The sequence below is a fragment of the Coloeus monedula genome (assembly GCF_965178545.1).
Source record: "Coloeus monedula genome assembly, chromosome: 3".
NCBI lineage: Eukaryota > Metazoa > Chordata > Aves > Passeriformes > Corvidae > Coloeus > Coloeus monedula.
In genome coordinates, this window is record NC_138783.1 from 21,655,218 (window position 1) to 21,675,738 (window position 20,521).

Sequence of the window (20,521 nt, forward strand, 5' to 3'; positions counted from 1 at the left end):
TTAAGCCAGATCTCTGCCAGTCATGCCTGTTACTGACAGGAGACCTTTCACAAGGGTGCTTCAGCCGTGCCAGAGCACTTTTGTTGTCACGCAGTCCTCCAACCACAGGCAGTACCCCGTGATCCAGCATGACAGGAGTGTGTGACCCAACATGTGCTTTCCCTGCCCAGAAGCTGAGAAGTTCATTATCAGGTCTGCCAGACTAATAGAGACAAAAGAAATTTTTTGTTTGGTACTGCAGCTCTCACACCCTCAAGGAGTCCCTTGCATCTTGGGGGAGCGTGGAGCTCACGCCAGGGCTCCCTGCATAACTGAGTTTTCCTGAGCTCTGAGCAGAGAGGACATTCCAGAGATTTTTATCTGTTTGCTTCTCCATTTCACTGGTGGCTTTTCCCCTCATAACATCTGAATTAAAGTCAGAAAGTTTGCTGAGAAAGACTCCTAGTTTGTTCCGCAGGTAGTTTCTTTTGGCAGAAGGGAATTCTCCATCACACCTGCTTGTACCAAAGGAGAAAGGTAAATGTTCTCCATTAATTTGCCTAAAGTTAAGTAAGCTTCAGCCTTGTGAATAGCAGACACAGGGATACCAGCTGTGTGAGCCTTGCTGCCAACCCTGCAAACTGGAGAACAAGTTGCTAACATCTCTTATTTTGTAAATCTGTATGCAACTGGGAATGAGAGGCCTTTGAAAATACGCACAGAAAGTTTAAGTGCAGGAGAGGAACCTGCAAACCAAAAAGCTTCTTTATCTTACTTTTTCCATGAGTGATTTATTAACTGGCACAGTTGTGTGCTCAAATCTTATGTACAGTTTACAATTGTCACTTGCACTTGAAGGGGTGTAAATGGAGTCTGATATCCTTAATAGCAGTCTGTCTCCACAGCTGTTCCTCTTCCCTCTGTAGGCAATCTCTCACTTGCAGAGGTGATGCAAGGCAGAAATATTTCCTATTTGTGTATGTTTGTGGTACAGGAGAACCAAATCATGCAAATAACTCAACAAGACCACAATGACAGTGGTATTCTAGAGAATACTACAAGTTATCATTACCTTCCCAAGCCTTTAGACTATGAAAATAAACTTTAAAAGTCTACTGAAGATTTAAGCATTAAGAGCCCTTTCCCTTACACCACTACCTAAATGTAATAGGAGCTGCTTCTAGAGCTGGAGGCCTCCTTAGTAAGACTACCACTTGGTTTGAGCTTATACAAGCATTTGCAGCTACCATATAAACTGAAAGGTTAGCATGTCTGCTCTTGCCTTGTCATTCTTCTGCTTGTGTAACACAGAGCCCAGCAGTCATCACAAAAAAAGAAAACCTTCAGAAATATGTGTTTGAGGAGGAAAACTCCACACAAGGATCAATTATATTCCTCACAAGAATTCAACATTTGAGTCAGGGGTTCCCAGAGACTGATCTGGAAAGCTGCTAAGTATGTGACCCTTAGGAAAATTTTCAAATTGTGGCTGTTCTACACTGTCCTGCTGATTTTTTTTTTTTTTTTTTTTTTTTTTTTGGTCATGCAATCCCTATCCTGATGTCCCACCCATTAGGTTGCCCTCCATGAACAAAACTATGGGAACTCCTGAATTCATCATCCAAGAAAACCTTTATTTTGGAGTACAGACTGAAAAAGATAATCTGTTTTGTCAAGTGTTTCCACACCTCTGTAAACATGCAGTCTCCTTGTCTGGATGATCTCATGCATATATTCATCAAAGTTCTTACTTTGCTTTGAGACGACATTTGCAGCAAAACAGTAATATATGCAATATAAAAAGGTTTTGAGTGAGATCCAGTACAAGCATCTCATGGTGAAATCATTCTTAGTATTATTTAACAGCTACCTGGTGTCTGATCCAGAGAAACTGGTCACAACTACACCTTCCTTTAGATATTTAAGTGAATGGCACATGTGAGCCTTGGATGTTATGTGAATGTAGGGCAAGGAGGACACGGATCATAATTTGTCTCTCACATTGTCAAGCACATTCCTCCTCCATTTTTTTGACAGTGGATTGTTGATAGAGTGATAGCTGCTGAACAGGTATGAGCTTATCAGCACTCCTTACCAAGGAGACCTTGTGTGGAAACTCTCACCTCTCACTGGAAGTAGAGGGAAGGAAAACTGGAAGTCTCTGGCTTAAGGAAAACCATTTGGTACTATAGAAGTTAAGTGAAGATCAGCTAACCTGCTGGAGCATCACAGGCTGGAGACCTGAATGTTCTGGCAGATGCCGTCATTTTGGCAACGGAGCAGGTGGCAGTCCTGCAAAGTCCTCATGGTCTTTATCACGTAGTAGGAAGTGGCATTGCTGCCCTGGATGCAAACATCCTAAAAAAGAGGTGATTAGTCAGTGACTCCGCAGAAATAGATGGTTGGACACAGCTGATACCACAAGTATTGGAGTGCAAGGTCACAATACGAGTAGAAGGAGTACCGGTGTTCCCAGTGACAGATGTAATGCTTACCAATGATTATGTCTTACAAAACAAAAAACCCCAACACCAAACCCAGCAGTCTTACAGAATCATTGCTTTTCAGCTTTCAAAACTCTTCTGGAGAGTTTTTGCAAATGGGTGGTCTAAAATTTACCAGGCTGATTAAATATCTGCTCTGTCTCCTGTCACCTTGGAAACAGGGAATGCTTACTGTGAAAACGATCTGAAGGATTCAGGATGGAAATTCAGATGTTCATGTACAACAGACTTTTGCGCCTTTTTTATTGCACAGAACAATGATACGAGAGTCCACAGCAAGGTCTGCATTTCCAGCTGTGTGCACAGTGTAACAAGTACACTGAGGTGGCTTATGGCAGGCAACACTTCATGGTAAATGCTGCATTGGAACTAGGAGTGCCCATGTGTCTACTGCTGAAAGTAGGGAAAAACCTTTCATCCACACTTCATAATGCAGAGCATGCACCCATGCAGTTTTAGCTCCTTATTTACTGTAGCCAGTTTATTGTGGGCCATGGTAACTATCTGCTGTATGTCTGGTTTTGCTTGCATCCCTGGGAGATAATGAGATTGTGTAGTGGTTATATTGACAGCAGGATTTCTTTCCCAAATTCCTTTGCTTCTGCTCTGTTCTTCATGCAGCCCACTGAAATAATCTCTTCCTATACTGCGGAGTTCTTCCAAGAGATTTTTCTTTTTTGTTGGGTACATCCATAAAAATCAAGGAATTCTACCTTGCAGTTTTGTTCCCTCAAAACGTCAGTCTACATCTACCCATTGAAGTCATCTTACTTTTGTCCCTAATCTGTCTTAATATCTCCAGGCAACCGAGAAACTGGCCTTTCATCTATCTTGAACTCTTGAGAATTGCTCAACAGTTGCACAAAATTGTTTTTCCTCCTCCTGCTGTGAAGATAGTACCAAATTAGGAGTGTATAATGGGCCAGGCTTTTCCCATTTGCCAGGGGCTGTGATCTCGTGGCCTAAAGATGGAGAGATGTTCCTTGCTGTGCTTGTCATGGAGGCCTGAGAGTCCTTTGCTCCTTTAGGCATTTTAGGGTTCTCAGTGTCTTACAGGGACTTTATTTCCCAGCTTTTCTGACACTTAACTCTGTGTGGCCAGGTAAATATTATGGGATCTGCGCAGCCAAAGAGTACAAAGAGACAAAGAAATGGAGCTAACATTAGGCGTGATTTTCTTGCTCCTTTGTCAGAGGCCCTTATGGATTTAACAGTTTGTGATAACTAAAATGTTGCCCTTCTAATCCTATTTTTTCACTGAATATTTCAAGAGAGATGCTAGGATTACCACCTTGGGTTTGGTTTGGGGATTATAGTCTCAATGCTTCTGATTACAATAAAGTAGGATCCTCAGCTTCAGTTCGGTGCTTTATGTCCTCTTATACTGGAAATTAAGTTATGCTAATTTAAATGTCTGCCTCCGTTGTCTTTCTGAGATGCATAGCTTGGTTTCAAAGATAAATGCTTGCCATTTTGGGACAGACTGTGTGCTAGGTTTAAGTTCACTTAGCAAAGCTTTTTTCATTGGAGCAGCTCATGTAACTTGTTAACATGCAAGAAATTATTAAGCTTTCACTTCCTCCACTCCCATTTCCTGTTTGGATGTTAAAAGGAAGCCCTGACTGCTAATTTGTGATTAGCCAGCAACCCAGAGTGAACTTAATCCTGTGGGTTTGTGTAGTGCTTGCCTATGCAGACATGGCCTCACTCAAGAGTGGGTCTGCTGCAGCTCACGTTTCATGGGGAGAGGTGTAAACAATCGGCTCTTCTTTCCGTGGATGCATGGCCTGCCTTCTGAGAACAGAGGCAATGCCCGGCCTGCCAGAGCTTGGGAGGTGACACTAAAACGTTGGATGCTGCCGGAGTGAAGGGACACGTGAGGCTGTTTTTCCAGTCTTGCTTGCCCAGGAGGTGGCACTGTGCAATAGTGGGATTTTTACCTGCAGCGTTTGTCGTGTGACCCGACTGTGGTTGTTTGAGACATGACAGATGAGTGAAGTTCCTTAGTCGGTGAGAACAGGGTGACTTGTACTTCTTTTAGGATGCCTCAGCTCTCTCCTGTGGGAAATGCATCGTACTATCTGCTTTGAGCTCCTGTGTTAAAAAACTGACCTTCGTACAGGTTGTGCAGTCAGGATCAGAACTGGGTTTGTGGGTGAAATTGTTCTGGCCATGGAATAAGTGGTGTTATCTTTGGAGCACCTTTAATTCCAAGTCTTTTGTGCAAGTCCTTTGTGTCCCCCTTGATATTTCCCAGACCTACTGACAAAGCAGCCAAAACAAAGAGGTATATACACGTAGTATGTGCTAGAAAATTAGAAAGCTTTGAGGATTCTCTGTGGGATCTCTATTCTGCATGCATTGTGCTATGCTCCTGTTAGAGTACTGGTCGCTCTAGTTCAGTGCTTGTATGTAAAACACGCAGAGCTTTTTTTAAGGGATCTGTGACCCCACCTGCAAGTGCCTGACCTGATTTGTGCTGCCAAATGCAGGCCAACACAGCTGACATAAATCTAGAAAATCTTCCAGATCTTCCATTTTTATAAAGGTGATAAACTGAGACCATTTTCATTTCTCTCTCCAGTAACAGCCTGAGATTAGGAGCACATACAGATCTGTCGGTAATTCTGATCTTGGAATGGATATACTACTTTACAAAGTCTTAGGCAAGCTTATTAACTTTCTTATTTTAATTCTCAAAAAGGTGAAAAGGGGTAATGCTTTCTAAATACAAGAACATATTTGTAACACAGCCTAACAAATATGTTCACAATATGCCTTGGAGCTAGAAATGTTACATGAATGCTAAATACTTCTGTTATTATTAATCGAATTGTAAGTGGCGTATACATCTGTAACAAAGGCCTCTTAGCAAACACGTCCTTTGAAATAGCCTGACCCTTTCCACTTTTTCAGAGACATTAATAGTTTCCTGGCTCAGTGTTTTAGGAAATGTCGTCATAGTCTGGAGGAACCAATAAAAACATAACTCACCTATTTTGTCTGATCATTTTACGCCAGGATATTTGAAGCTGGAAGCTGTGGAGGGGTAGAAGGGGACTGCTTCATTTGTGTGGGTGGAAGATGTAGAGATTTTAATACTGCTTTAGTATAACATTACGTAGTAGGACTCTACAACTGTGTGAAAAATAGTATTTTTTGAGTTCATAGACAGAGGCTCTAGATAGTTTTTGTAACTATATAACAATTTTTCCCCCTTCTTATGCCATTTATTGCTTCAGTGCCTGGCGAAAGGAATGATATCTTTGGGGAAGAGTATTCTGTTGGTTTTAGGCTTACATTGTCCTCTAATAAAGGAGTAATAGCTCTTAAGAAACAGCAGTGCCTTAAAACAATTGTTGGTAGCTGATTATGGCAATATTGGTGGGACAATAGCTTATTTGGTATGGTCAAAGCAGACCCTTTCCTACAAGCAGAAAATGCAATTACTTAAATTAAGGAACTATTACTGTATGAAATCTCAATACAAAGCATCGTTCCATGACATTGTGAAAAGCAAACCATGAGTGTCTGCAGCAGGCATCTGGTGACACTTCGTTCTCCATTATAAATGCCAACATTTACAGTGGGCCAAGCCCCACCATCCTTCCATGGTTTTGATTCTCTCTTTTTTGAGGCAAAGCTTCCAGCAAGTGTGTTAGTCCTGACTATGATCTCTTGGCTGGGGAGAGCAGACATGTATTGCGGTTTTTCCCCTACTATGGTGGTGTCTGCTGCAGCCTTCACACAGCCCCTCAGAGGTAACATCTCTGTTACTGTTAATTTATGCTTGGCTGCGTGGAGCTGGGAAAGACAGTTCTGACCCCATTTATCCTCTGTCTCTTCCCAGAGCAGACCAATCCTCTGTCCTCCAGAGAGGACCAAAGTTTTTGCCCGTTTTTGGGAAGTCGTGCTCCGTGTTTTCTCTTCTGTGTTCCATCAGGGTTGGAGACCAGTGTAATATTTGTCAGCAGTCTAGGGAAGCTGAAGGGTAACACTTACTTCATCCTGCATAGCTATCTTTACAGAATGAGCTGCAGCACCAAGAGAGACAGCCACGACCACTGCAAGCTACACCATAATGGATTATGTGGACTCTTCTCCTCACCTGTCCCCCAAAATAGAAAAATCAAGCATGATTTTTTTTTCAGCTTCTGCTATAGCCTCAAATGGAGGTATGCGCAGCTATCAGAGGTTCACTAAGAGTTCAAACCATGTTCAGGCTGCGGTTCAGGATCTGCAAACACCCACAAAAATGTGCTTCAGGATTTCAGAAAGATGCAAAAGGAGGACATGGGTATCAAGATACCCTGATTGGAGTCCAGTCCAAAGGGGAAATTGCTTCTGATCTACTGCATTTGTGTTTTATGATTCCAACAAGGTGTTATCTCAAGACTTATACAAGAAGCTAACAAATGAACCCCACAAATGAACCTTTTTGTTAACTCTTGCCAAACATCTGCCCTTGATGTTTTTGGAGGCTTTTCTCTCCACCTTTCCATTTAATGTGCTGAATGCTGGTTCTTTTTTTTTTCCCACCCAAGCTGAGTGTGCATCAGCCCTGTGGCAAAGAGACTGTGTCCTGTTACCTTCCACTCATGACAGCCACTAGAAGATGTTGCCTCAACAGAGGTGTCCCCTTTGTACCTGTCAGTATGGCTTATCATTTTTTGTGTCTATTTTAGCAGGTCAGGCCTAGACTTGTTACTGTGAACTATGCCATGAGATAGCCCTTTAAAATTCCTTCTTAAACTGGAGCTGGATCTCTGTGTGGAGGTGTCCCTGGAGTGTCAGTATCCCCGAACACTTGGTGATACCAGGATTGTTGCTTTGTCCCAAAACACAACATGCAGTCAACAGCCAAACTGTTTGCTCAGTTTTTTTCCTTCCCCCTCTCAGGCTCAGTTTAGAGGCATAGAAAGGCACAAAGTTAATTTCTGGGCATAGGGCAGCAACATGGGATACACATCATTATGTCACCCCAAGACACTGAGGCAATTTCTTTCCCAAGTAACAGCCTTGGAGACCTGAAGAAATGTGCATTGAGTGGGATGTGTAGGTGAAGGGGTGAGTACAACATTATGCCTGTTGTTGCTTGTCCCCATGACAAATTCAGAACGAAGTGCCCATGTCAGATGCTCCTACCAGCTACTCGGGGGCTTCAGAATAGAGAGATCTCTCTTTTTGATTGCTATCTTCCTTGCTTGGGTTTCATCTCAGTCATCAGGGACTTCTCCTGATGGGAGAAGTGTAGCTTTTTCTCTCCTCCCCGTTTCTTGGGTTTTGAGGGTCTAGGAAAGGCAGAGCTCTTCTCAGTTACATCCTTAGTTCAGTCATTTGCAAATGGGAACTTCTTAATTTTAGTTGGTGTGTGGTTAAACTGTAGTGAGCTGTATCCATTCTGAGATAAACACCTCTCTCATCCAGCAGAGGAAGTGTGACCTCAGGAGGAACCTGATTTAAAAACAAGACTATCATTTTAATCCTCAGCTTATGCCCCTTTCCCCTCAGGGCTTTGTGATGATGGCTGGAATTTCTTCATTGACTGTAGGATTTTTTTCAATAAACAGTGAAATTCTCCTGAACCAGAGACTATCCAATCCTACCCAAAGAGATTTAGTGAAAGTGAAACTGCAGAGAAGATGAAGGCAAATTATTTCTTACATTTTTCTCTTATTCCTGTGTCCTACCATGCGACTTGGCCATAGCAGTCATGTGAAAATATGTAACCTGTTTTGTAAAGCTGAATACCCTGCGGTCTCTGTGTTTATAGCAGATACAAGGAAAAGGTTTTGTCTTCAGGCATGTCTGTGCAGGGCCTAGAACACTTTTGGCTCTACATAAGATATAATAATAATAAGGCCAAAACCTCTCTGCCAGCTAGTGAAATGAAAATGCTGTACTTCACAGTTATGTCATTGGAGAATTATATTTCATTAGAGCTGATATTAAAAACCCTGATGTCAGTTGTGAAATGTGGCTGACTTCAAATTTGCAAAACACATAGGAAATTTTTTCGTAATGTGTTGTCACTTTAGAAGTTTGGCAGTCCTTTAGGTTCACTCATAAAAGTTTAAGCTCTCAGAAGGGGAAAACCCCAAGGCTATTTCCCCTAAGCTTTATAAGCTTTGCTTTTACTAGCAAATGCCATTTTTATAAAGTATATGCAAGTAATGTTCTGGATGCTTCAAAGAGCAGCAGCTCTTAGGACTTTCAGGTTGAAGAACTGGATTAAGTAGTCATGAGAAGTAAGTTATTCTAGATGTTTAAATGGGGGCTCTTAGAAAGTCAGTGAACAGGGTAGAGAATAGCAGTCCAAACTGTTTGTGGTTTTTAAATGCAAACACACGCCTGTTGTTTTGTCGTTTTCCCTTCCCATTTGGTGGCTCACAGGCTTGTGTGACTGGGAAGGACTGTGTGCACAGCAGTTGTATTGAGTTGGTTCCAACAGGTCACTGAGCTGCAGAACAGTTTCCACATTCATTTTCACAAATTTATGAAGTACTTGTAAATCAGACTTTTGTCTTAGTCACAATAAAGACATGAGGGGTATATGTCAGTATATGTATTAGCTCTTATTTTTGCTTGCTAGACAATATTTAAATGTCCAGTGCAGTATGTAAGATTGTTTCTGCTACAGTTACATTTCTTGGAGGAGATGGTAGATGATACTTGATTCTAGGCAGGATTTTCTGGTTTTGTTTTTTGCTCAGACGTGGAGAACTTGTGGACATACATACATTGTCATTTGCTAATAGAAAAATATATTATGGTTAAAAAAGCAAATCCAAACTGTTTGTGGCTTGAAAATATGAAAATTACTAGTTGTGTGTCCCTTTCTGCTTGGATACATCCAACTCTGCACTGTTCTCCTTATTGAATACTACGCTGGGCAGTAGCCATTGTCTGCTACATCCACTCAGAAGCTGTGTTGGTGCTGTACCACCAAATAAGACTGGCAGTGGCACAGTTCACATTTGGGGGCTTTTTCCCTACACACTGATTATAATCTCCTTTCTCTGCATTGATTTTACACCAGATTTTTAGAAGTTTACTATTTTCAGGACTTCTCTCTTTCTTTTGAAATCTGCCAGCAGGGACAATATCTTATAGGCAATTGTAAAACATCCTGTGCAAGATTTTCTTTAGGAAGGCATCTCCAGTCAACCTGGTACAACCTTTCTTACAGGTCTATCCAATTTTGTATAGCATTTCTTAAAAATTCGCTGCAGTTAATGGCATTAAAGTGGTGAATCTTAGTAATGTGAAAGCTGTTCAATGGACAGACAGGGCTGAAATGCCAGTTAATCCCTGGCTGGGCAGAAGCAGCTGTTCCTTTTTGAATTTGTCAGCCTACTTGTGTGAGTAGGTCATTGTCTCTTTGGTGAGACAAAGGAGTGGGATGCCTTTGTGTAAGGGTTAGATCAGCCTGTGGGATCAGGGTCCGGTTAAGGGAGTTTGTTTTTATCAGCACATTTTGAAGCAAGTGGAAACTGGATGGCTTGGATTAGGAAAAGTCCCTGAAGTGTGCATATGTTCAGCTTGTTGGCTTCATGTACTTGGGTACTGTGAAATCAGTGACAAAACCACCTTTTTTTTTTCCTTTCTTATCTGTTTTTGGGGCTTTTTGTTGTTGTTTTGGTTTGGTTTGGTTTTTTTTCTTGTTGATTTTTTAAAAATTTTGGTAGAAGTAGTAAAGGCATTGAAACACTTTCTGGAAACAGAGAACATTCCCAGCTTTTATGGATATGTGGTCAGCCAGCTCTTGCTCGTTCCCTTATAAGCAATATTCTTAACGGGAAGAAGTTGCTACTATTTCAGGTCAGTGTGTGTGTTTTCTGTTACAGTTGCCATGGCACTGGTAAGACAGATATGTTCTGTAGTTGTTTGTCTTGTTATTAAGATGTGAATTTTATTTTCAGCACTGTATTTGCAGCATAATAGCATGTGCAGTAGTTTTCCATACCTCACCAAAGTTGCCCGTGTTGGAGTTACTGCACTCTATTTTTTCTTGTTTGTCATATAGTCTGTTTTACCTGCCCGCCTTTGGTGCACTGGAGTCAGTAGCTCCCACATACAGCCTTTGAATTTTGGGTATTCTATAGCCTGGTGGGTACTTAAGGTTAGAGACATTATGTCATGGTTGCAATCTTACATAAACACAAACCAGAGAGCCTAATCTAGTAGTTTTTTATACAGCTCAATATACTTGGCTGAGCTACAGCTTATCTTCTGAGGAGGCGCCCAATACTGATTTAAAGACTTCAGGTGATGGAGAGTCTAACCAAGATTAACTGTAAGTTATAGCTACTAAATTTTACTGAGCTGTGTCAGTGTTTAAAAATGTAGCTTTACTTAAAGTGCAGCAAAACAACAGCAGCAGCAGCCACAGCCAAAATCTACCATCTCTCCTTTGTTTTCCTTGTGTTTGCTAGTGAGATTTTTTTAGTGTGACTTCCAATCACACTGATTGGAATCAAATGTTGCGGTACTCCAGCTTTTACTTTTTGCTATTACAGAAATAATTCTAGGTGAGTCCGTAGGGTTTTCAAAGTAACTGTCACGATTTGAAGTGTGTTGCCATAACTAGAAATGAGTCAAGCCCAGGACACACTGACACTGGCGTTGAGCCCCAGTTTTTCCCTGCTACAGGTTCTTGTTGCTTTGATGACACCTGTTGTTGGTTCCCTGAGAATCAGCTTTACTGACTGACACGAGTCTGTTTGTCATACAGGAAACTGGAGTGAGGTGTCTGCAAGTGTCACAAGGCTGTCTTACTGTTACCCCTACACGTGGCATTAGGGTGGAATATAGTATTGAAGAAAGCCAGAATTTTTGTGTTGCTGTGTTGTGGTTAGCCAGATCAAATAAAGCAAACCTGTTTTGTCTTTGCATCTCTTTGGCCTTGCCTTTTTGGTTTGTTTTATTTGTTTGCTTGTGGGAGTTTTCTTTAGGTTTTTTTTGTTTGTTTTTTAAAATATCTGAAAATATGGATCAGCTTTGGAGCAAACAGTGAAAGGGAAGAAACTAGCAAAACAAACTTGACTGAATGCTGAGTCATGAGAGAGGAGTCGACCTGTTCATCAAGTTTATTAGCAGTGCATGCAAGACAAATGTAGAAGCATTTTCTGCTGTTGCAGAATGCTGGGTTTGAGAATAACAAAAATTCAACCTTTTCAGTTACACCAGTGACACAGCCAGAGGCTGGTTCACAGGTGGCACCACTGGTATATCTTTTTCACAGGGAGTCTATAATTTAATCAGGGAGAGGGCTACACAAAACACCCACCTGTCTGCTTAGTTAAATTTGCTCCTTGTTGGACATTGTTTAGGGGGTTCTGAATTAAAAATAGTTAAAAATGCTATTGCTGCTTTCAGCTGTTTCTTTTACCTTGCTGAACTGAAGTCATCCCTTAGTAGATACAAGGGCAAAGAAATGCTTTGCCAACCAAAGCTATTTACTGAAGAGGGAGCTGATGTTTTCTGTCACACCTGTTTGCATCAGTATGCCCTCATGGGTTGTTTTCTTTTAAGGTTCCATGAGATGAACAGAAGAGACTGGTTTTCCTATATATGTATACACGAGTTAAGTTTCTAAACTTGAGACATTGGTTTTCTGAACATCAATATGATCAGCTGTCATTCAAGTTAGTAGAAACTTGACTAAGAATTGACCCAAACTCAAGTTACAGGGATGGCAGGTGGGTTGGTATCCTCTTTTTGGATGAGTCATTTCTCGTCACAGAGGTAATCTGAAGAGTATTGCCATTGTTTTGTCCCTAATTCATATGCAGTTCATAAGCCAGTTTTTGTACCCGGTAAGAACATGTGGTGTTGAACCATTTTAAGTTTGCCAGGATTTGGGGTTTATTACTGCTGTAAAAGGCTTTCATAACAGCCTTCCTTCAGTTGGTTTTCTGTATTTATTTTATGCTTATTATTTTGAAATTAGTACGCATCACTGCCATTTCCTGACAAATTATGAAACAGGCTTTCAATCAATATTCTATTTCTGTTGAGAGGGATCCTTCTTAATTGTCTTCGTTTTCTTTTCGTGGCATATACATCTTCATTCCATGGTACATATTTATATTAAGTGGTATAAAAACCAAGAACTTGACTTCTTCAAGGGATATGTTACAAACAGGCTGTAACAACAGAGTGTAAATCAATGCAATTATCTGCTGGCAATTTAGAGGTTAAGTAAGTTTCCAGTTTAAGAGACAAGGTGGGAAGGTTGTCTGAACACTTGGGGCTGTGTCCTTCCAGGAGCCACAGGTCAGCAGAGCATTCACTGTCCCATGGGATAACCAGGTGCCCCCTGTACCTGGGGCTTACACAGTTCAGTGCTGCTGCTGCTTTTTGCTATGTACGACTCAGTGTCCCTCTATTCCCAAAAGTTGCCTTCCAAACTGTACCTCAAACTAAACATCTTGCTTGATCCTAATGCTATAGAAGGCATTTAGGACTGTGATGTAACTTTTTGACAGAATCTGTAGTCAATGGTGGAAGCCAAAAGAGCATCAGAATGAAAAATGTTTTGGCTCCTTAACTTAAATGCTAGTGTTAACTCAGCTGAGCTCCCAGCTTCCCATTTGGCAAAAGACAGATTACATAAGCAGCTGTAATTTTCCCCAAGCTTGGAAAGAATTGGTCGAAATGCTTAGCAACTCCCCACAAGTGCACCGGGCTGCTGCCTGCAGTGCTTGGTCAGAAAGCAAAAATACCTTCTGGCAGGAATGTGGTCAGCCAGGCCAGCTCTGCCTGCGTGGGCCAGGGAGGCCTGTCTGCTGTGCTGGCCACCACTCCTCCTCTTCTCCCAAGGGGATGTGCTGGACTAGCTGAAAGCATCCCATGTGCCAAAGCCAGCTTGGGAGCTCTGCGTTGGGCCAGCCTGAAGGCACCCATGGTTAGGGTGAATGTTGAATGGGGTTTATGGAGTTCTTTGCCTGATAGTAGACTAACAGTTTTTAAAAATCACAGACAACTGCTCAATGCATCTCCTTCTAAAAAGAGAGGGACTGACTTTGGAAAATTCACCTTTGCATTTGTTTGTAATTTATTTGCATGCTCTCCGTGAGGATTGTTTATTCTGATCTCAGTGCCTCTGTTTGTGCTTCTAATACAGATGCCTTTCCTTCTTCCTCTAAATTATACCAAATGCTCAGTAGGAAGGGCAGATATTCACCAATTACAGAAAAATAAATTAATTGAAAAGAAATCTGGGGGTGGGGCAGGGCATTTTAGTTGCAAGGTCAGTCTTGCACGGGACAATCTGCTACATTTTGTGAGCACAGACAAAGGCATTCAGGGGATCCCAACTCGTACCCTGTGCTGGGCTCCTCCCAGGCCATCACTGGGGCCATCAGCCCACCAGAGTCCCACCTCCACAGGCCCAGAGGAGCACAGGAGCACAACGACAGGCAGAAAACCTAACTAAAGACACAAAGGAAGGGACACCACGTCTTTAGTCCTTTCCAGGATTGTCTGAGGAGAGCCTCAGCCCCAGGGTCCAGATCTGAAACCCATCAAGATGAGTCAGTGCAAGAACGCTTTTTGCACGTATCTGGAAATCTGTGTGACAGTGTGTGCCAGCAGCTGGAGTGGGCTTGTTTGTCTGGGTGCCAGCAGCTGGGAGGACTGGGATCCAGAAGTGGTTACTGGGCAGACTCTGTGAGCCCAGCAGCTGAAGGAATCTGTATTGCCCGTGTGTGTGTGTATAAATATACGCATACATGCATAATAAGGACACATCTATACATATCAAACAGACATATTCTGACTAGCAGACCCCTTCTGTTCAGGCGAGGAGGGGCTGTGTGTTCCTTACTGAGAACACATTTTCAGCCTTGCTGCTGGTTGCACCTGGGAGCATAGGGCTGTGCAGCCTCAGTTTTTCTGACAGCATTGTCAGATCAGGCCTATTCCAGGTATTCTCCTAATGGGAGACACCTAAAATCAAGTAGATCAGAAACATGCAAGCTGAAGTTTTTTAGAAACTGGTAACCATGTGTGGTTTTAAACTTTGTACGGTACCAGGTGAGCAGCAAGAGCTTGAGCTAGTGGCATGGATAGGCAGTGAAGGAAACGATACGGCCAAACTGACTTTTTTTGAGCATTGACAAGCAGTAACATCCAATTGTGCTTCCTTGAAGCCTTTTCACTCTCCTGTGAAAGGATGGCCTTTAGTAACCTTTTCATGCCCCTGTGCCTTAGCGTTTTGACTGTTCCTCATAATGCTGTAATCAGTGTCCAAAATACTTGGATAAGAGGATTAGTAACACTACAGCACAGCTTTCATCTCTTGATGGACATGATCAAAAATTCATTGCAAAAGATGCAAATAAAATCTGACTATAAATTCCAAAGTTTGTTTAAAAAAAATCTTAAAAAATGTGATGCTTGTTTTGCAGCTGGATGCTATCACCTCTTTCATTTATCATTGGTCAGTTTGGCTTGTTAGAATTTGCCTAGTGGCTAGGTTTTATTCACCACTGCTCTTGCAAAACCATCTGTTAATCACAGTTACTTTCCTTTGAATTTTAAAGTCTTGCTTGTTTGGATAACCCATATGTCATACATTTTTAAAAGTTAAAATTAAAAGCAATTCCCTTGCCCCAAAACAGGTTTCTAGCTTGACTTTTCCTCCGTTTGAAAAGCTTGTGGCAGTTCAATTAGGAAAAAGATGGAAGAAACAGACCTGTGTGGAGAAAATAAAACTAATTGCTCAGGTATCACCAAAGGGGAAATCTGATGAGGCAGATACAATCTAAACTGGGATTTGAACAAGCTAGCAGCTGCAGAAGATGGATCAGTTTCTATGTTTTATTGCAAATAAATGGCCAAGGCTGAAGTTTTATGTCTTTAGCAGAAGACAACAGCCTGAAGAGCTCAATGGAGGAGATAATATGGAAGAAGAACGGCTTTCATCCTTGCTTTAGGAGGAGGAAGCAGTAAATCTGCAGCATTGATTTTAGTGCCATATGAGGTGAATTCACCCATGCTTGCTTGCTGAGATCACATGAGATGACTAAGTATGTTTTATGATAACACACGCTTTTGAGGGCTTTGTGTAAGCTCCTATATAAGAATCCTTTAGTGCATGTCTGTCTGTTTAATACTATCCTATCAGGTGCTGAAGTTACATTTGCCTCCTACTTTTGAAAGGTTTTGATGTTGGATTGCCTGGAATTTGTGAGCCATGACCTCTGGAAAAGTGTTATTTTGAAGCCTGTTTTTACATTGATACTAAAACCATTAAATTTGGTAACTGCAGCAGCATTTGTTTTTATTCTAGCAATGGAAGCTGGATTTAGAACATTGTTTTTATAGCAATTAAGAAATCCCTTGAGGAGGAGCCCTACAACATCTTATTTAGAGGGTTAACTCCTTGTTATGTTAGTCAGCTCTCATTTAACTCTGGTGATTATGTGGGTTTTGGATTAGCACAGTTGCTCCCAACACCTTCTGGCTGTGGAAGGTCTAAGTGGAGAGTGAGGACTCATCTAATGACAGTCCCCACTGCTCCTTCACTGCTTCTTACAGAAATCTGTGCACTTGGGTTTTTTCAAAGGATAATATGGCATGTGTGTGCTTTATCCTAATTTTATACATGGTTAGCTGGATTTTGGTATAAGTCTTTTCTGGTCATCTTTTCCCAGCTTGCCTGCATAATTAAGAATTGACTTGAAACACTTCTGCACTTCAGTTACCACTGACCAGTACCAAAATTAAACCATGCAGTACATCTCATTGGGGAAAATTGACTTTTCTTTTTTCATATTCTACCTGAAGTGTTTTGCCTTCAGTGTGTTAAAATATGAGAAATAATAAACCCAGTAATGGTCAGTTGGTTTCTTTGTAGTGTACAATTGATGTTAGTTGTCTCTCCACAAAACAGACGCAGCTTGACTGACTTTGAAATAAATTATCCCAGTTTTCAGGGCCAGTAACCAAAATCAAAGAATTCTGTTTTCTTCTGGAAAAGCCGTAGAAAGAAACATCTTAATGAAACAGCTAAATTAAATATTAGCATATTTTGGAAGCAAATGAGTATCCAAAATATGCAATAAAATCTCCAGTTATGGTTACAAGATTATCTAACTAACTTTCATTTATATTTTGCAGAAGCATATAAGGCCTGTTGAGGCAAGTACAGCCATGTGCAGAAATTTAGGAACTTATTTAATTTCCTGTTCGAGTTTCTTGTTTTGGTCGCTTTGATTTTGGCGGGGGTTTGGGTCTGTTTTTTTAAAAAAGGTTGTTAAATATCAGTATTTTCTCTGAGGAGTTAAGAAATAATGTTCAAGTTATACATTAAGATCTAAAACGCTACTTTACCTTTATTGGGGCAAAGATTGACTTACCTATTTAGAAGAAAAACTATCCAACTGATCACAGAATTTGTGAATTCACTTTCTTTGAGAGAAGTTTGCTGTATGTGATGGATTTTATATGTGGTGTGTTGTTTTATGATGCTAAGATCTGCTTGTAAATTACCAAGAGTGTGGGAAGGTGGAATGCTTTGTAAGAAATACCAACGGATGTGAAATTTTAATTTTGGAGGAAAAGTTTCAACATTAGGTGCTGCGATAATGTAGCAAAAAGCTTTACCTTAGTATATATATTGAGGAAGTCTAATGTCAGATTTCTTCTGTGTTTTTTAATAGATAAGTGTTTGTGACTAGAAAGTAAGTTTTGAATTCCACAAAATCAGTAGGAAGTTTTCCATCGAATTCTGTGTGAGTAAGATTTGGTTTATGGTGTTTATGGCACTCAGGCTGGCTTCCTTTCTTAGTCACACTGGTGAAGCTCAAAACTGTTTGCTGGTCACTGCTTGTAATCCACAGCAGTGGGTTACTGTACAGAAAAACCCTCCAAACAGATGAAGTATTTAATAAGGAAAGCTTTGGAAAGATTGGCTCTGCTGGGGGCCAGTCTCAGGCCATCTCATCAGACAAAGAAAGGCGAGGCATTCCTTAACATAGCACAGCAATACAGAGAACTTCATTGATCAAAACCAGCTTTTCAAGCTTCAACCAGGAATTGCTTAAGCATAAGTACAAAATATGCTTCAAATTTGTCTGCTTTCCCTTTTTTTGTGGATCAGCAGTGAAGTGTTAGTTCAGATGTTTCTAGGAAGACCCAGCTTTATTTCAGATGTTTGTTGTGAGTCTGCACTGTCCATTTGGACAGGTCTCTGTGGGCAGAAGTAGCTGCAGCTTCTCTCATTGTGGAAATGTTCCAAGTTGGTCCAACACAAAGCCCTTTCCAACCTAAATGATTCCTTGATTCTTTGACATTTTGTCAACGTGATAGCCAAAGCAAGCCAAGTGGTTAATAACTAATCCCTTCAATTTTTGGCATTAACTAAGAGAATGGAATTGATAGACACATTAATTATTCTGTTACATTCTTTCCAAGAGAAAAATTCCCAAATTACAGTTATTTCATGGAAGTATTGCAGCAATGCTTTTTAATCAGACATCTTAATGGCAAGAGGATGAAAATTATTATCCATATTGGGAATGCATAACAGACCACCAAACATCAAGAAATATCCATAATAGGAATTTTGGTTTATAGTTTTTTTAGTTTGAAGCCAAGGGATCTAACAATCCTGTTACACAACATACTTACGCACTTCGCTAAGTTTTGATCATTAGACTCCCCATGGAGTTTGAAAGAAAGGAAATAAAAAACCCCTGACACTAGTTTTGTTGACCCTCTTCCAACCTGCTAACAGCTCTTGTGATATTTTTATTGTTTAGGGAAAAAAATATAAAATTTTTCTTGCAAGAGCATGGGATCCCAGCTATTCTGCAAAAGATAAAAATCCTGAATATTTTATAGGATGTGAATTTCCAGGGCTAGAGGCTGTGAAATTTGCAGTCTAGTTTCTGAAACACAGCTTCAGACAGTTGCCAGTGAAATACTTTTAAGAAATGTGCTTTACCTAGAGCTGTGAATGAATCTCACAAGGCTCTAAATAACCTGTGTCATAGAGTCCCTGTGGTTACATGTGAGAATACTTCGTAATGCTGTGGTCAATCTGCTACATGACTGGCAGAGCTTCAGAAATACAGTGCTTTGGAAAATCACATTAAATATTTTCCCATGCTTCAGTTGACTCTTAAAAGTCTTCTAAAACACAAAAGAAAATGTCACTGCAAGGACATGTAATGGATCTAACTGCTGTATTGCTTCATTTTTCACATTTACTGTATTTAGCCATAACCATATGTATTGGCACTATTTGAAGACTTCAGTCAGGATTTCTTTGCACTAAGAGAAAAATTCCTGTTTAAGTCAAAGGCACAGTAAAGATCCCCAGTAGGCTAGCTGAGCTAATAAGGTTGAGGTGTGAGAGAGTTGTGAATGATCAGGATCATTCATAAAGGGTGGGAAAAGTTGGCAGATGCAGGATGAGAGACTAAGGGAAAAACAAGAGCCAGTTTTATATTAGATTACACAGTGATGCAGAGTGGTACAATTACAGATGTTAGACCTTCTTTTACTACTTTTTGGGGTTTTCCTCCCATGTCTTCATCATCCTTCCTAACAGAATGGATGGCAATTTACTTCCTTTACAGTATCACTGTTTCATCCTGGAGCCTTTTACCTGGATAAACCAACTAAGATGTTGCAGTAGAAAAAGGTTCATGAAATACCACATAATTAGAGTTTTTGAAACATAAGTGAGACATTTGGCTACCTGGCTCTGAATGTACTTGCCTGCCTGCATGACCTAAAAGTCCTGACATGGTGATGCAAGATGTTTCCAGCCTACAGTTTATTTAGGTAAGTGCTACTTCTTTAGGAAGGCAATGTATTGGTTTTGTGTGACAAGCGGGTCAGAGCTGTGTACTGTCTTAGACACAGTGAGCTGTGTCTCTTTGTCACCTCTGAATGAAAGATAGAAAAACCCACCACATCGACCTGTAGGCTTTTTTGCCCCACCTCTTGTTTCTTCATGGCTGACAGAGGTGGTGGATCTCTACAGCTGTTGCCAAGGAGTGATCAGAGGGTGTTACCATGAGCCAGCTGTGAAGAGCTCCTCTTTACATGTAAAGTCAAGTCAGTCTGCAAACTTCACCATCTGTTTTTACTGCAAAGGCATCTTAAGGAGCTGGAGTTCAAAGGCAAGTTAAAAGTAGAGTGAAACAGCCCTGTTACAAGTAAACGTTAGCAATACACAAGATTGTTTTAGACTATGTGAATATATTTTTCCTCATTTATACTTTGAATGAAATAACTATTCAAACGAGGTTTGGCCTCGAAATTAAGCGGTTAGACAAAACCCATCAAACTATACACATCCTTGTCTCTTTTAAGAATGTGCTTTAAACTGCTTGCTACATTTCTGTGGGATTTTAATTTGGTTGGGATTAAATTTTTCAGATGGAGGGACTGTCTTACTCCTCTGAATTAAACATTGCATAACAAAACTGAGCTGCTCAGGGCTTGTGCACTGAGTAATAGCTGTACTGTTGCTTTGTTCCTACATAATTTTACACACTTTCTTTGCCAGTGGCTATAGAAAAGTTTCATCCATTTATTTAAATTTCATCTTTGAGATGTCTCATATTCCTAATGACTGTATGATTTGTAGCTCCACATTCCTCACCACCGTGCCAATAAAAGAAGTGTTATTTCTGTTTTGTGATGAAACTGTTGCTTCCAAATGGTTTTATACAGACCCCCCACATATATCAAAAGAGCTGAAGGAATTCTTTAGACAATCAAGGGTAGGATCTAAAGAATTTCCTTTTGATTTAAAAATGTGTGCCCACTTTCCATCAGTTCTTTTTACTGGACTGTACAAACAGAGCTGAAAACTGGGGGGAGCTATTGAACCGCTCACTATCTATGCTGAAGTTATTAAAAAAATCCAAACCCGTAAGTTATTTGGAGGAGGAACTACAGAACAGAGTATAATCTGCCAGATTATTATAGGTAGGTACTTGGGAGTGTTGTAAATACAGAATGTTGGATTCGTATTAAGGGTCACCCAAGACGGAAAGCTGCTGGAGTTCCAT

General features: G+C 40.7%; 1 protein-coding gene across 3 annotated transcripts in view; it reads right to left on the reverse strand.

Moving 5' to 3' along the window:
* FILIP1L (filamin A interacting protein 1 like) overlaps nt 1-20,521 on the reverse strand; it is a 189,339-nt gene that overhangs the window by 145,402 nt on the left and 23,416 nt on the right. For all 3 annotated transcript variants that reach the window (XM_082278569.1, XM_082278567.1, XM_082278568.1), the window contains exon 2: nt 2,195-2,337. The gene's annotated coding sequence lies outside the window, so the exon portion shown is untranslated. The remainder of the gene's footprint in view (nt 1-2,194; nt 2,338-20,521) is intronic.